The sequence below is a fragment of the Lepisosteus platostomus genome, chromosome 2 (assembly GCF_059453375.1).
Source record: "Lepisosteus platostomus isolate fLepPlt1 chromosome 2, fLepPlt1.hap1, whole genome shotgun sequence".
Lineage (NCBI taxonomy): Eukaryota > Metazoa > Chordata > Actinopteri > Semionotiformes > Lepisosteidae > Lepisosteus > Lepisosteus platostomus.
In genome coordinates, this window is record NC_142612.1 from 30,202,986 (window position 1) to 30,221,455 (window position 18,470).

Sequence of the window (18,470 nt, forward strand, 5' to 3'; positions counted from 1 at the left end):
GTGGGTCTTAATGCCCCAGTATAGTGATGGGGACACTATACTGTAAACAGGCGCCGTCCTTCGGATGAGACATAAAACCGAGGTCCTGACTCTCTGTGGTCATTAAAAAATCCCAGGGCGCTTCTCGAAAAGAGTAGGGGTGTAACCCCTAACCAGGTGTCCTGGCCAAATTTCCAATTGGCCCTTACCAATCATGGCCTCCTAATAATCCCCCTCTATGAATTGGCTACATTACTCTGCTCTCCTCCCCACTGATAGCTGATGTGTGGTGAGCGTTCTGGAGCACTATGGCTGCTGTCGCATCATCCAGGTGGATGCTGCACATTGGTGGTGGTGGTGGAGGGGAGTCCCCATTACCTGTAAAGCGCTTTGAGTGGAGTGTCCAGAAAAAGCGCTATATAAGTGTAAGCAATTATTATTATTATAGCATGGTGGTGCAGTGGTTAACATTGCTGCCTTGCAGCACTGAGCCCTGGGCTCAATTCTGGACCTGGGGTGTTATCTCTGTGGAGCTTGTAAATTCCTCCTGTGTTCATGATGGTTTACTTCTACAGTTCATAGTAATCTTGGTAGATTAGTTGGCTTTAAGGAAAATTGGCACTAAATGTAAGCACGTATGTGTCTGTGTATCTGTCCTGCGATGGACTGGCATCCTGTCAATGCTGTATCCTGCCTTGCACCCATTACTTGCCGGGATAGAATGAAGAGGTTAGAAAATGGATGGATGTGGTGAGAAGTATTATGGCTGGTAGCAGATGTTATATATGTGGCTAAAGGTTTTGTTTAAAATAATTTAATAATGCGATTTCAAAGGAAGAAAAAGAGAACGTACGTAAAGCTGGTTACACAGATAGTTCAAAATGCTCATTCAATCAAGTACTGAACAAAAATAATTATCAAATATTTATCATTGCTGCCAGACATTTCTTATTCATGTTTTTCCTAAGCATTCTGTTTAATATACTTATGCAGAACAAACTGCAATTCCACATTCTCCAGAAATGGCATCCAAATAAATGACAGAAGATAAATGGCAGTCAATAAACAAGGCTGTGTTTCAAAGTGAGTCCAGCAAGGAGAGAAATCTTAAGCTCCAGTCTGGATTATCACTAAATATACTATATATCAACTATAATTTTAGTACAAATGTCTTAACAATACCTCCAGTGCATCCTTTTTTACTGGGATCTAAATAAAAGATCATAAATCTTGATTGAATCTTGATAAATCTTGTGCAGTATTCTCAGCTTCATTAACAATGTACTGTAACAGTATAAACAACAAAAACAATAATGATAAATGTCTCCTTAACAGTAACATTCTAATGATTTAAAAAATACTACTTTATATTTTTTTACAACGACAAATAACAACAACACACCAAGGTACCCATAGAACAAATGGAAAAAAGTCAGTTATTTGTATCAATAATGTATACAGTATATTTACCAGGTCATACTGTAACCTTAAACTCTCTGTGGGCCAGAATTATAATACAGTATAATACAACCCTCAGCCAGAATTTTCAAGGAAAGGGTTTTCAATGGCTCCTCATGTGCTGTGTACTACTACACCAAACACTGGTTCATACAGTATGTTGGCTTCCAGGATTCTGTCATTGTATGTGCCTCAGGCTGATAGACAGGTTTGAAATACTCCCCTGGGCTAAGAAACATGTCTGTCAGAAGCTTTTAAAGAAGTGTTTCACATTTGGAAATAGGAAAGCTTAAGGAGCTGCCATGGTGTTAATAAATTTAGAAACCATATTTACCACATACTGTAATTCCTGCTAAGTCATATCAACAATGTCATAAAACAATTTCTTTCTTTTCAAAATTTCTATCGCATTTAAAACATTTTACTCAAAATAGGGAATATAAAATATGGTATAGTCTTCCTTACATTGATTAAAATCAGTTAGAATTGCACCTGGAGGGGAAATTGTTTGTATGAAGGAAAAGGGAAGAAAAATGGAAAAGAAACGGATTTCCTGTTTGCAGGTATGGCTTGTCAACAATGCATCCAATTATATACATACAAGAAATTACTTCCAGTTATGCATTTTCCACACAAATTCCAACTGTTTTCCTGAGTGCTATTAGCCAAGTATAAAAAATAAATAAAATGATGCGACTTAAATAAGAGGCTACATGTACGTCTTCCAAATTGTTGTGATACAGTATATCACATTTCCCTAGATCATAAAAATTTAATAATTTGTTCACCAAAATGAGTTTTTATTTTTAGAGCGCAGATGAAAATGCTGGGTACTCAACTTCTAGGGGGACAGAGAAGCAAAATTAATTCTTTACCTAGTCACTGACATACACAAAAGGCTATGTACAGTACAGATAAAAAGAAAGATACTTCCAATGACCAAAATACCTACCTTTTATGTCTTACAATGTACAGTACCTTATAATTAATAAACATAAAACTAGTACTAATTCATCAATAGACATGAATATTCCTTTTATAGAAATGTTCTTTTTCTGATTTTTTCTAGTACTTAAAAATTCACGCCACTCAATCGGTACATAAATATTCTGATGTTCAGAACAGCAGACAAAGAGACACCCCATTTCTGAAACCCCTCAGTGACCCAGGCTGGCGAGACAGTCTCGTCTTTCCCTGTCTGCTATTAGCTGAATTTGTTGCTCCACAGCTATAAACAGAGAGAAGAAACTGGCTAGAAGCTTGGTGGTGTAGCTGTAACACTGGCAGATCAGAGAACTTCCCTTCTGGTACAGTCTTTCCAACTAAGATCCAATCCGACAAAACAGTTTGACATTTTCAGCTTCCAGACTGTCTCCTCAAGGGTATTTTGGCTGAAGGAGATGAACAGATGACTACATGTTTTTTTCAGGGTCTTTACTTCACCCACGCAAACTCGAAGCTGTTCGTATCACACAGCCATTAAAGAGAGAATTCAAAGAAACTTTTGAGCCAGGCCTGGATGCATAACAATCAAAATCCTTTTACCCTGGATTTCTCATGTGAATTGTACTTCTGTTTTCTTTGAATTGGAAAAAAGGCAAAGCTAGGAACATTAGAAAACAAAAGGTTGATCTAGAAAATGATTTGTTATTTACAGTACAGTTCTGAGACAGCCCAGCTCCTTGCTTCTACCTGAGGTTTAACACATTGTTAAGCTTGTCTTTTATGTTGTTTTGAAATCCCTTTCTGGGGAAAGCAATTACAGTTGGTGCTTTTCCAGCTATGAATATTGTATGGTACATCTGTCAAGTGACATACAATTAGTGTTTTTATTTTGGCATGAACCTTACCACATACAAGCACAGTTATATAACTCAATAGGATAAACTGACTGGAAATAAGACTGTTGTTTTACTCTTTTAGGATAATTATCAGGAATCAATGTACCGTACAATACAAAATACCTATAAAAACACAATATATGAAAATGTTGTTATATATTTTGTAAAGAAAAGATGTGAACAAAAATACTTATAAGTTTCTTTTCTAAACTTTTGACCTTACTTTCTGTATTTTCCACAAGGAAGATATTTTTTACTAAATGCAATAAATACATTTTACTAAATAAATAAATAGCAGATGCTGCCTGCACTGACACAAGTACCAAAATTCTGTCAGTCAGTTGATGGACAATTATTCCGATTATTTTTATATTATTATTCTATTCAGTGGGGATTTGGGTGTTCATTAGACAGTTTCAATAAACAGCAACACTTGTTAGTAGTAAGAGGTTTGAGGACATTCCAAAAAAAAGGTATTTCTACAATAAATCACACTCCACTGACGCATACTGTATGACTCGATGGACAAATAGATCCTTTAGTTTTCGTGTTGGAATAAAACCAAATTGAATCTAAACCTGTATAATTCTGATTCAAGCTCCCACACATCCCAAACAAAACAAAATATACCCTCTGATGTTACAGAAACCTCTTCCAGACGGACTAGTGCACTAAGCACAGGATTGAAAAACTTACATACAGTATCTCAGCATTTGTCCCGGAATATGATGAGTATGGTCAATATTTTGCTACAACTAAATTCACAGTACTCAATATGCCTAGCTGTTGCTTCAAGCAAAGAGTTATACATAAAAAAACAGATATATACAAAACGTTCACCATGGCAGAAGATTAACCAGAAAAGCAAGAATAAAGACATTCAATTGTGCCGTTCATTTGTGAATAGAAGGTAATGGCTGTGGCTGGTCAGGAAACCCTTGCATGGGCACAATTACTGTGTGAACAAAGGCAAACTCTTGTGGGTAAATCTAACAGGAACACTTCAGTCTCACCTCATGTACTGTAGAGTACTGTAGTGAGCTACAATACTACTGTATATGTAACCAATTGCTGATTTAAATTGATATTAATACAACATGACACAATTTAGCTAATGCTCCAGGTGCTTCCATAAAGAACTTTTCAAGGGCCTATCAGAAAAGAAAAAGCTACTCAGGAAACAAAGCATCTGGAAGCAGTAGGGAATAACATCTTTTGGCTGCAGTGTAGAAACTTCAAGAACTCATTGCATATAGAGGACTCAACTGTATTGACCTGCTGTCGCACTTTACCAGAAAAGCTTTAAAGTTTATGATTATGCTGTCACCAGGATCCTCAGTTGCACTTTTCCATCACCCAGCTGACAATGAATTAAAAATGAACAGTGATGTTAATTCTCATTAATTATTGCATTATTAATCAAAGGTACCAAGATTAAACAATACAGTACCTGTCTGCAATATTATAGCATGTATATTGTACAGTACCTATAACACTTTTGCCTTTGCTAAGCTGGAGGCATACAGTATACCTTCCTTGGTGAACTGTGAATGAAATCTTAATTTAATACATAACCTACTTCCCCTGTATCATCCAGAAGTTTCCCATTATTATTCCAGAGACATTTTACTGATCTTTTTCTTTTTTATTGTCTGGTTCTGGTAAGGCAAAGAGAGTGATAGTATGCAAAACGTCTGCCCTATCTTTATACGGCATTTTGTTTCAACCATAAAATGCATTTTTTTCTGTTCTTTTTACAGATCTCTTTCTGTTGCACAATCAAAGTGAATGCTCTAGATTCCTTTCCATACTGGTGAACATGCATGCCAAAAATATCTGTTTTGGGTGATCCTGCTGTCAGCACTGACAGTACAGAATGAAATACACCGCATCAAATGACACATTTAATTCTCTACATAGCAATCACTTCTGAATATGATTTGTCATGATAAGCCTGTTGCCTTTTCTCATATCTTCAGAATAAGACATCTAACTAGAGGCTGTCCCTGCCATATGTCTGATGTGCCTATCATTTTATTTTCAACCTACAGTAGATTTATTTTCATTTCTAAGAATGCATATCAAATTTAAGAACTTTTTAGAATATTAAAAAAAAAATCCAACTTTTTCAATCGCTTTAATCTGCCCTTAATAAATAGAAAAAATATTTGACTTATTACACAAGTAAGAAAGGTAGCCATGTAGGCATAATTCTCAGTTCAGTAGTTGTGGTTGTTATCTATGAACGGAAGGCTCACTATTGAAATATATTTTGTAGATTGAATATCCATCCATCCATTTTCCAACCACTTCATCCAGTTCAGGGTCATGGGGGAGCTGGAGCCTATCTCTGCAAGCAACGGGCGCAAGGTGGGGTACACCTTGGACAGGACGACTGTCCATCTCAGGGTACACACAGACACATAACACATGCTGACAGACGCTCATACCAAGGCCAATTTTTTCAGAAGCCAATTAACCTACCAGGGTGTTTTTGGTCTGTGGGAAGAAAAAAAACCCACGCAGATAGAGCCCCAGGTCTGGAATCAAACTCAGGGCCCCAGTTCTGCAAGGCAGCAATGCTAACTACTGTACTTGGCCACTGTGCACTGTATTGAACAGAACATTCTTAAAGTGTCTTCAAAACAGATCTTTCGTGCCAAAATAAAAGAAAGACAAACTCAAAAACAATACTTCTCATATGTGGTAAATTCAGTATAAAAATGTATCTGGTTATTAAAATAAAATTGACTGTTTAAATAGTGAGTGCCTTTGTTTCATATAAAAGGGACATATTTGAAGTTCTGCATTTAAAGCTGAGGTCTTTTTACAGATCAGCTTTCACTTAATTAAACAAACTGTTTAAAAATAGCCATTCGGAACATTCTGGGACTTAAATCCCACTACTTATCGAACATATTACTGTAGTGTGATGATTCATATACTCCCTGGGACAGAGCTAAGAGCTAAAAGCTTAAGACCTAATTAAAAAGACTTGTCCTTTGCCTTTCTGATTCCCAATCTTGGAATTCCCTTTCCAATTTTCCCTTTTCATTCTTTTGAAAAGCTTTCATTGACCTTAACCTCACAGAACCTGTTCTTTAACAAGTAATTCAGGCTTTTTAATCAGCTCATTTGATAGGACCAATGTATGTCTAGCTGCTGTTGACAAGGCGACTTGGTGGTTCAGCTGCTGCTTGTTTAAAAAAAAATACAGTATTTTAGTTCTAACTATTATTACTACTAGTAACTAGTAATAATATAGGACAATAAGATGTAAGCCTGTATTTTTATTCAGGGCAGATCCGCTTTGTGATTTCACATCATTTACAAGAAATGGCATGATATTAAGCCTGACAGAAAATGTATTAGGCAATATTTAAAACAATAACTGTTAGAAATTTACTTAAACTTGAGACGGTACTAAATTGAAGCTTTTTTTTGAATGACTTACAAAGTGTAAGTGTACTGTAAGTGTTACACATATGAATCCTTGTAAATTATAGAAATGTTATTCTTTTTAACCGGCCCGAATACCTCACTTATTCAAATTATGGGGGGAATTCAGGCAAAATAGATTGCATAACATTAATGGACCATGGGAACAAGGCATAACACGTATTGCTATTGTGCATGCATGCTCATGCTGTTATCATTCTTAAATCAGCTGGCTATGATTTGAACAGAATTTAGCTTCTGACTTTTCTAGTGGTAGTACTAAATATGTAAACACCCTACTAAGACAGAAATGGATAACACCAAAAGATAATTCCAAAACTCTATAAGAAGAAAGAAGAGCAAAATTAAAATTTAAATAGTTAAAATTTACTTGTAAATAAAATGTGTGCAAAGGCAAGGACCATTCAGCCCATTGATGATTTTCTGGGTTCCTAACTTGCAGGATCCTGTATTTAAATGATTCCCATAAGTCTGGCTATTCCTTGACAATTGCTTTCATGCATCACTTCCTGTGAATTTCTTGCTATGACCTTCTTGCCTCCTGACCTGTATTTTCTCTTGGTATCCCTGCGTATCATCAAACTACTTCATCTGGCTCAAGTCTGCACCTGTAGTTAATCTCAGCTCATGATTTTATTTTTAAGTCTCCTTCTGAAAAAAAAAGTATACATCCTGCCCACATGAAAGATTGAAGAATTGTGGCACAGTAACCTAAGGCAATCTGATTCAAGTATGAATGGATGTATGAATCTGGTCATTTATTAAGCTGCAGTTCTATAAATTAAGCACAGAATCAAAGTCTCTTTCACCTAATTTTTTGATACAGTACATGACTTAAGAACGTAGCCCTCAATTTGAGAACATTTCAAAGTTCATCCAAAACACAATAGTTTACACAGTTTAAGGTACAGTACTTAATCACAAATGAAAATCTCAGAACCTACTGTACCTTTTGAAAGGGATTTTTATTTAGTGGAAGTACTGTATTTACATATGTTTATCATACTATACATCACTACCATGCTATGCTATGCTATGCTAGTTCAGGTGGGTAGCTGCGTCAGCATGCGTAGGCTGCAAAGGAACAAGTAATAGGCTTATTCCATGCCATAAAGAGAAGAAAGAAAACAAAATGTTTCAGCAGTGGAGCCTTCTTCAGGTGTCATATTGTATATATACTGTATATTCTATACAATAAGGGTGAAAAGATGGCACAGTGCTTAGCATTGCTGCCTTGTAGCACTAGGTCCCTGGGTTCAATTCTGGACCTGGGGTGCTATCTACATGGAGTTTCTTTATTCTCCCTGTGTTTCCTTCCTGTGTGGGTTTCCTCTGGGTGTTCCAGTTTCCTCCCGGAGTCCAATGACTACTGGTAGGTTAACTGGGGGCCCTGTTGTGAGTGTGTGTATGTTTTTGTTCCTGGCCTGCAATAGACTGGTATCCTGTTCAAGGTGTACTGTATCTGTTACTCTACCATGACCCTGAAGTGGATTAAGCAGGTAGAAAATGGATGAATGGATGCTAGTCTATATAATAATATCATTATTGCAGTGCATATGTACAAATTAAATGCTGTTTAATCAAACAGCCTGAATCTATAGTAACACATTAGTACAATCACAGAAACATGGCTAACTGAAAATGATGGAGATGGGTTTATCATTTGTGGATACATACTGTTCCAGAGAAATGGTTAAACAGAATAGAGGTGAGGGGGATGTACTGTACAGTAGCTCTGTATGCACAAAAAAAGTACTTAGGCTTTTAGAATTAAACCTAGAGAGATCTCAGAATCTATGAGTCAAAATTGTAATAAAAACATTCTAAAGATATAGTTAGGAGTATATTATAGCCAAATGTAGATCTTACTGTAATTGTAATTAAACACCGAATAATGAAACATCTACAGTTTTTCCCCAAAATAGACAGGGAAAAAAACCTATGGGAATCCCAGCTGCAAGAAACTAAAATGATTGGCATGGTTAATGACTACTTTCTAACTACGTTTGTTGGAGCGTCTACAAGAGCAAAGGTTTTTATTGATCTTGTCTTTTCAGGTCCAAAGCTAAAGGGAATATCCTACAGTATATTGACAAGATGAAGGGAATTACCCTTGAACAGTATTGAAAACCTTCAAAGGCTTGTGTCATCCCAGTGGGATTCAGTTTGACACTATTTGAAATTGGGTAAAAGTGTATTCACAATGAATTACAGGAGGGACTTCTTTACACAAAAGGTTATGGGAGTATGGAACAAGTTTCACAGCAATGCAGCTGAAGATGATACCCTGGCTTCTTTCAAGAAATGACTGGATGAGATCCTTGGATCAATTAACTACTAATTACCAAATGGGCTGAAAAACTCAATGGCCTCTTCTTGTTTGTAACCTCCTCTGCTTATGTTCCTATTCAATTGGCCTGCTGGTGCAGTGAAACAGAACATTTAATTAAATTAAACACTTCACAAGGCTAAAATGCAAAGGCATTAAACTATCATTATTTATGCTGGATGCAGACAGACAGTAATACAGGCTCTGTTGTAGGAAGTGATCTTATAAGAGGTATCTATTTTAAAATTGTGACAAAAAGCAACACATTAGTTTAAGCAATTGCTACTGCCTAACCTGCAAGCAAAGATTTCCAAAACTATTTCTAAGTGTGATATTTTATTTATTAAATTCATTTTTAAAAAATGCTTCCTCAAATTCGAAGGGTATTTTTGTGAAGTTAATAAACATAATGCACATCTTAAGCATTCATTTAATTTTGTAGCCACTGTATCATTTTAGTAGGCACAGCAACATCTACAAATGTATTGCTGTAACTTTAAAGACTATTTCTTCATTGTATATTGATTTTTCCAAATGCTAACCTCAGTTATAGAGTCTAATTGCGTTTAACATAAGAATAGAAGCTGTAAAATTATTTTTGGTATGATCCCCTAATAAATTCTTTAATAATGCAAATAGAGTAATTTCTTTAGAACAGGGGCAACAGAAGTCATTAATTTTGACCTTTAACCTTATAACAAGATCTTTGCTCATGTATAGTCTATACCTCAGAATAGGAGCTGTAAAATTCTTCATTAGTGACGAACAAGCTCCTAAAACCCTGAGCAGAAATGCAGTCTTCCTTGTGTGTTATAGTAATCTCTACTGAAATTGAAAGGAAGAGCTAATTAACAACATTTTGAAAACATACTTTATCAATATATTCTCCAATTAATATACAGTAGCTACTTAATTACTACATGATACATAAATTACAAGCAGCCAAGCTCTTAGCTGAACTTTTCACTTGAGAATGTGGGAAATGTAAATATTTTATTAAAATCTAATGAGCATTTAATTTAATATTACATTTAATAATTAAATGTAATAACTAGCTTATTACTAGCCTTATTTACCACTTACAAATCTTTTATTTGGTGCTTGTTGGTAAAAAATGAGTAATGAAGAAGGGAAGTCTTTTATACTGTTTGCTTCTAGAATAAACAGGTGAACATTTAGTCTTATTAATCTATTAATCTATCATCTTCTTCATATCTACAGTTTAAAAAACACAGTATATAAGACCCCAAATTGACAGACAAAAGGCAGCTGTAGTAGCTGTAGCTGTAGGCAGCTCATAGTACGATTCTTTAAAACATTCAAATTTTGTATTTGCAATTTGTACTTTTACATTTGCAGGGACTATGAATACAAGATAATTAAGTCCCTGGAATGTATGAAAACAACTTGAGACAGAGGGTTACAATCTCCCATCTCTTCCAAAAGGATGGGGAACCACTGTAAGAGCGGTTCATAAAATGTACCATAAAATGTGGTTCAGAAAATTAATAAAATGTACATCCAAGCAAAATACAAACAAGACATGTACAGTAGTTGAAAGCAATTAAAACATGGGTTTAATTATTTTATGCTGTATCATTACAACTTAATCAATTTTTGGTGATTATCCATCCACACATTTTCTAATATGCTTAGCCATACAGGATCATGGGGGTTCCAAAGCATAACCTGGCAACGTTACTAATTAGAATATACAAATATTGTGTTTTGTTTCTTTTTTTTATTTATAGACTGCCCTCAGTAAAGCCACATTAGTGCTATTCAAATTCAAAGATACAGTATGCTATAGTATGCTATTACTATATTACTATTACTACTATAACTACTACTGTAAAAGCAAACTCTTGTGGATTCCTCTAAACATTGGAAAAACACAACAGCTTGCTAACATGTACACCCTGTATGACTTGGGTCAACCTGAATCTATCAAATTTGTAAATACTTTGGTCATTACAAAGGTCATAGCTGGCAAATTAAACAGAAACAACCTGCCATCTGCAGTCCAGTGTTTATGAATATAATTACGCAACCCCCAAACCTACTGTAACACAGGGAACTTTTTCCAGGACCTGTACAACAACACTAGTTTAAAATTTAATCAGGTATTTCCTGGAGGCAGATGGAAACAAGAGTCTTAACCTGTTTCTACATTACAATTCTTGCCCATAACATCTCTCCAAAAGGTCAAAAACCTGACAGATGAGAATTAAGTTTGTTTAAATGTTTTGCCTCGGGAATCCAAATAACAGTGATATAGATTTAAGGGCAGTGTTTCAGCAGAGGTAAACAAACGGACCGAATCACAAGCAGCACTTCATGGTGAATTCCTAAATTAAATCAGTCAAATGTGCTTATGGTTTACACTGTGGGGTGTTGTGAAGGGTAATCTACAAATAAAAAAAGGAAATAAGATCACGCAGAAATTTTCAAGTAATTTTTTAAACAATCACATCACAGTGGTCCATCATCTAAACTATACTGAGATTAAACATTTTTTTTCTTTTTTGTTTTACCAACTTTAATTCCAAGTTAGCAATATCAGAAATTTCCTATGAAATCCATCTGAGACTTGTACTGGAGCACTTCAAAAGTTAGGCAATTACTGTATGGTTGATTTTTTTTCTAAACGTAGAAGGGTCTGGCAATAGCCTGTTTATTCGTGTTAATCTTCTGCTCTCTATCAAGCAAAGCCAATCAGGCTGCATCACCATTTTGAAGAATTACGGTACTCCACAGTGACACTGCATGTGATTATTAACTGCAGTACCTGATTGCAAAGCATTACAGAAGAAAGAAAGTTGGAGCCAGACTATCAATAAAGCATTCTCTGAATTCTGAAAAACAACACAGGTAACTGCATGAGACAAAAAAAAGATCTTTACACTTACTGTACAAAACCTTTGGCTTTATGAAATTTTATGATGCTTGAAAGAAAAAGTGCAAGGAGCTGTCCAAATTTCCTAATCTCCAGTCTCTCTGCAACAGGGATGATATCGTCATCAAACCAGCGGACAAAGGAGGTGCTGTTGTGGTGTGGCGTAAGGATCTATATATCTTTGAAGCCTCTAGACACCATTATCCTTCTTATCAGCAGTAATGAGCTCCCCCAGGAGGCGAACCGGCTCATCATTGAACATCCGCAGGTATCTCAATTTTACTTCCTCCCCAAAATCCACAAACCGGACACCCCTGGACGCCCCATCGTATCAGCATGTAACTGCCCAACTACTTACATCTCAGCCTTTCTCGACAGCCTCATGAGACCGCTGGTTGAAGGTCTTCCCTCAAACATCAAAGACACCAACCACGTGCTCCAACTTTTTAATGATTTCCAATTTCAGGGCACCGAATGATACATTTTTACCACGGACATCACATCTCTTTACACCGTCATTCCCCATAATGACGGCCTTACAGCCCTCGAGCACACGCTGGACAAACGCATACTGCTTGATCCACCCACCCACACCCTGGTATGCCTTGCAGAATTGGTCCTCACACTGAACGCATTCTTTTTCAATAATCTTATTTACCAACAGGTGAGTGGAGTTGCCATGGGCACCAGAATGGGACCCAGCTATGCCAATATTTTTGTCAGCTGGTTAGAAGAATGCTTCTTCGCTTCCTACACTGACCTCTACAAAAGATATATTGATGACTGCGTCGGTGCCGCCACATGCTCCAACAATCAGCTTGAGTGCTTCCTTCACCATTTCACCAACTTCCACCCGTCCCTCAAATATACAGTTAACATATCTTCCACTACTCTTCCGTTTCTAGAGATCAACTTCTCCATCAACTACCCCCAACTACTCTCCTGCCAACTACTCTCCACTTCGGTTTATTACAAACCCACGGATTCACACAGCTATCTCCTGTACAGCTCATTTCACCCCAAACACACTAAAAACTCTCTCCCTATTTCACAGTTCCTTCGGCTACGACGATTATATAGCAACGACATCGTCTTCGAGAACCAAGCCCTCAAAATGTATTCCTTTTTCATCAACAGAGGGTACCCCAGCAATGTTATTGACAGGGCCCTTGCCCGAGCCAAAAACACCCCTTAGACCATTAACCCAATCAGGAACTCCCGCCGTAACAACCGCATTCCTTTGGTGCTTCCCTACCACCCTAACACACTTTCTATCCCCAGGACTATTAACGACAACTTTTATCTCATATCGACGATCACCTAATCTGCGCAACCTTCTTGTTCACAGCTCCCTTGACCGCCCTCAGCAACCATCTACACCAGGCACTTTCCCTTGCAACAGAGCTCGCTGTATCACCTAAAAGTACACAACTAACACCACACTCACTCAAGGCCCAAGGACAATTCCGGATCACCCAGATGGCATCTTGTACCTCCAGCAACCTTAGTTACTGTATCTCTTGCAGTAAATGCCCAGCCATCTACATTGGAGAAACAGGAAGGAGACTCGGAGACCGCTTCAGAGAACATGTCAGGGCTGTGAAGATTAAAGATCTCTCCAAGCCCATTGTTTCTCATTTCACCTCTGACGGCCACGACCACTCTAATCTCTCTGTCTGTGTTCTCAAAGACGGTTTTCCGAACTCATACATCAGAAAGACTACCAAAACCAAAATTATCCTGCAGCTAGGATCACACCTTCCCCCTTCTCTTAACAACAGACTACTCTTCTTCTAAATTTTCCCCATTCATTGGAAGTTTCATTTCACACCTCTCTACACCTATTCTGACTTCACACCTCTTGATTGGCCTCTCTTTCTGTCCCCTGCTCCCACCTCTCACTCCTCCTCTCTCCCAGGCTTTATTCTCTCGCTACAATACCTTTGCCTACTGCCTTGTCTCTCTCACACCTGAAGAAGGCTCCACGGCTGAAACGTTGTGTTTTCTTTCTTCTTTTTCAGCATGGAATAAACCTATTACTTGTTCCATTGTATTATTACAATAGCAGGGTACTTAGTGTGCATTTATGAAGGCATGAAAAAACTCCAAGAACGATAAAGCTCATTGTGAGGAGAAAAAAGTCCTTTGGATTTACAATTGCTTCATAAAAGCCTTGCTTCTCAAATTAAAAACAACTTTCAAGTATACAGTATTTAGCATTTTATTACACAGGGATGATAAAAATCAAGAATACAGTATACTGTATATGTGCTACATTCTGAAGTTTAATCCATTTTAAAATTGCAAGATATTCGTAATTGCTGTAGGAGTGTTTTTCTTTATATTTCAGCACGCTAAGTGAAACAACGTGTATAGTAATGTGATGGTGCAGTGGAAAATTGCTTTATCTTATTTACATGATATGAAACCACAGATAATATTGAGTGGACCCATTGTAGTATTGTCTGTTTCAGCCCTGTTAAAAAGCCATTACAGCAATTACTCTCACTTAAGATGGAGAAATAGCCTTCCCTATTCCACAAGAATTGTTTTTCAACAAGTCTCAGTGAAGTCATGTCCATTTCACTACTACTGTCTCTTCATTCTGTCAGATTTTCTCTTGTGTAAAACTTTGTCAGGCAAGAAGGAGGAAGATTAGTATTGTGAAGATGAGTATTGTGAGAGGTTCTATTGGGTTCTCAGCAAGAGATGAACATACTCTGTCACTCACTTTCCAAATTAATTACCGTAGTGGATTCAGTTTGATCAAAAGGATACTCTTTTGACAGTGATGTATGAGAACTGAATCACATTTCAGGTCTTTGATAAACACCTTGAATGAAGCTTCCACATACTGTACAGGTAGCTTTCACATAGGACATGGTGTTATCATGAATAAAATGCAATATGTTCAAATAGATTTCTGATACAATGATTTCCTAAATTACAAACAGAATCCAAGAAGTTATGGAGTTTGGTTTATATTGTAGTTAAAAGTTTTGCAATAGAAAACTTTTCATTCTTTCTCTTCAGTGCTTGATAACAGCATTATACATTTTACTTCTGAGTGCGAGATCAGGTTTTATTTTCCTTTGCAAGATTTCAACATTTCATTTCCTCCAGATAGTATATTAAAAACTTTTCCACTTTAATGTTAAATTTAACTTTATTTTCAGTCTCTTGTAAAGCCTCAGCTTACAGTCACAACAATTTTTATACTACCTTATTTAGAATCTACACAATGTACTCCAAACCAAAAAGCTTAAAAATGCTGATAATACTGTATGTAAACCTGTTAGATTTTTAATTAAATTAAACAACGGCATAGGTATTCAATCCCTTTCCTATAGCAACTCTAAATAGATTCCTGTGCAAAGTAATAGTTTGAAAAGTGACAGAATTAGTGTATTGGTCTCCGTGTGTAATCTAATGGGTTTCATTTAAAGAGTAAATGCATCCCATTTCTGTACGTTACCTCAGATGGATATTGAATTTCAAGACAGGACATGCATAGTGATATTACAAATTAACCATCAAGACCAAGGAGCTTTCAAAACAATTCAGTGCTGTAGTGGCAGAAAAGCAGAAGCATATTTATCCCTTTTCAGTACAGTGAAGTTCTTGTTAAGAAGTGGAATATGTGTCATACAGTACCCAGCAGGCAGCCCTTCTAAACCGAACAGCCGGACAAACCGAAAACTAGTAGGTGTCACGGAACCTATACGTGGAATAGGAGGATCCTTATGCGTGACCGGAATCCCACAGGACGCAGAGTAGCAAAGGGACAATCCAAAAGACAAAATCCAAAGGCTGGGTCGATAAGGGAGGCAGAGGGTCCGGTAAAGAGAGACATCCAAAAACAATCCAAAAGACAAAATCCAGAAGGTGAGGTCAAGAGGCGGAAGCAGAAGATTCGTAACGGGAGATCAGTTGAAAGGTTTGGAACCACACACTGGAGAATACTATGAAAGGCTTCTCAATAGTGAGCATGGGAAGGTGTGCGAAGGGGGTTTAAATACTGAAAGGAAAGGGGTGTGATTGGATGATTGGTTAGGGAGTGTGGATTTGAGGAATCTGATGCATGTGAGAATGTGATGGGTTCAATCAGGGATGAGATTGTGAAGCAGAGGTTCCGGGAATGTAACGTCGTTTGCGAGGGAGAGTGTGGAATGTGACAGGGACAGAACGGCGTTTCCGAGTAAGAGTGTGGGGCGTGACAGTAGGAATGCTACTGTGAAGTCAAAAGTGACTTTGCAAGATTTGCAAAGTTCTATGTCTGAGATGGGCATCACTATTCATACTGAACATTGAAATTATTCTAATCCTTACACAAAGCTGGCCTGTATGGGTGAGTGGCAAGAAATACAGTAAGTCCCTCCATTCATTTCCTAAATGGCTTCATCCAGTGGTTGAGGTAAAGAAATACATTTAAAAATACTTTTCATAAAATAAACATTTTAAGATATTTATCTCAAATCTTACATGAACATATTTAATTTGGCTGGAAGATCACTGTGACAGAGATACTCTTCATCCTGGTATACAGCACAATACCTACTGTATGTCTGATATTATTGGCAGGAGGTGAATACTTCTGTAAGGCACTGTAGCTCTTCTTAAAATAGGCAGTGAAGGCATTACTTAACAGAGAGCTATACCTCTTTCTGTTTAATATTTAAATGCTCTAGCTGTTGAAACATTTGGCAAAACGTATAGCGTATTTACAGTACTAAACTCATTCATCACCCAGATTAAATACGGCATTTAAGTTACAGTAAGTAAGAAATCTTACGTGCAAAATGCAGATTTTAGTGATAGGGCATACTACATTTGCAGACTCTAACCAGGAGAATATACTAATTGAGTATATTTATTTTCGATTACTTACTTATTTCTATTATTTCATTCGGTACTGTAACCTAAGCTATCAACAGAAATGACAGAGGCAATCAAGATTGTACAGTAATTCCTTCTCAAAGATTCAGAATGCAAAAAAGATTAACTGCAAAAAATCCTAAGAAAAGTATTTCTTTTTGTTATCTAAAATTTTTGTGTCGTGTGGTTTTTTTTCCGTTTAGTCCACACCACATTTCTGTGGAAAGTCACTGTAATCAAAGTTTTGTAATGATCACCACAAGGATTCACTCCTTGTCATCACTCCATTTTCAAATGTATAGAACAGAGCTTCCCTTTATAATAGCATCATCTCAAAACCACCTGCTGGCAGAGATGCCATACAATATCAGACTTCAAAGACGTAATGCATTGTTATACCGTTGGCAGATCAAGATCAGAAATCATATCTTTGTATTTACCTTTACTATCACATATGAACTGTGACTTCACATGAATCTGCTTATTTTGTCAATTGCCACAGAGAAAAAAACAAACAAGTGGGACTTACAGACGAGATAAAGTATTTGAAAATAATCACATTTTTAAGTAGTTCACAGGGAATGTCCACAGCTACTTTTGCTGATGCTATCAAATGTATACTTTTAGAATCACCTCACTATATTGAGCATCCAAGTTTAATCTCATGAAAATAAAAAAATACCTTCTGATTACAATACAGTAGTTCTATATTTGGACTGCTCTTGTAACAAACATATTATTAAGAAATTGTTCAAAAAAACAATAAAAATAACAGCAATCATTCATTCTTCAAATCCCACGTAATTGTCAAAAGCTGTCTGTTTCCTTGAGAATGCAGACATAAATTATTGTCACTTTAAATCCAAGGAATAGCATAACACATATTGTCACATAATCTTAGAACATACACTGTAAGCACACAACTTCATTTAAAATAACTTCTGAGGCCAATCTTATTTTTTATTTTAAAAAAACTTATAAAAATGATAAGATCGTGTTCTCATACTAGCTTTGATGTTCAAGCCAATGGTTTCTGTTAAGAGCTTGTTCTGAACTGTTCATCCTTTTAAGATGTAATTTAATTTTATTAACCGAGCCTTCATTTTAAGGAATTACTTATCCAGAGAGAATAATTTAAAGGCCATAGCATTTTTCTTTAAATAACCAAACTAGTTTTGTTTTTTCATGGTGACAGTCACACGAATTGAGAATCATATAATTGAAAAAGCAGAACTGTATCAGAAATGATAAAGACTCAAAGCATTACAGCACATGACCTAACGCTACATTTGAAATATTAAATATGAAAAAATTGAAATATTTGGTAAAAATATGCTTATTTATAGTTTCCATGTTTTGTTTTTCTCAAGTGCCTCACCTAAAACATGGGTGAGATACAGTACAGTATACTATAACATCTAAGAAAACATAAGACAGGACTAAATATTTTAGGAAATTGTGGGTGATGTTACTTACAGAATCAAATCCATGAAAATATGACTTGTTTCATTTAGTCTTGTGAAACAACAAAGTTCATTATCCCCCGAGGGTAATTTGTTTTAAGGCACCGTTTAATTCAACAATTCCACAGCAAGGAAGACAAACATTCCGTCCTTCGGATGAGACGTAAAAC

At 36.5% G+C, this 18,470-nt stretch overlaps 1 protein-coding gene across 6 annotated transcripts in view; it reads right to left on the reverse strand.

Moving 5' to 3' along the window:
* Nucleotides 1–18,470, reverse strand: part of nalcn (sodium leak channel, non-selective) — a 168,985-nt gene that overhangs the window by 88,090 nt on the left and 62,425 nt on the right. The window lies entirely within an intron of this gene.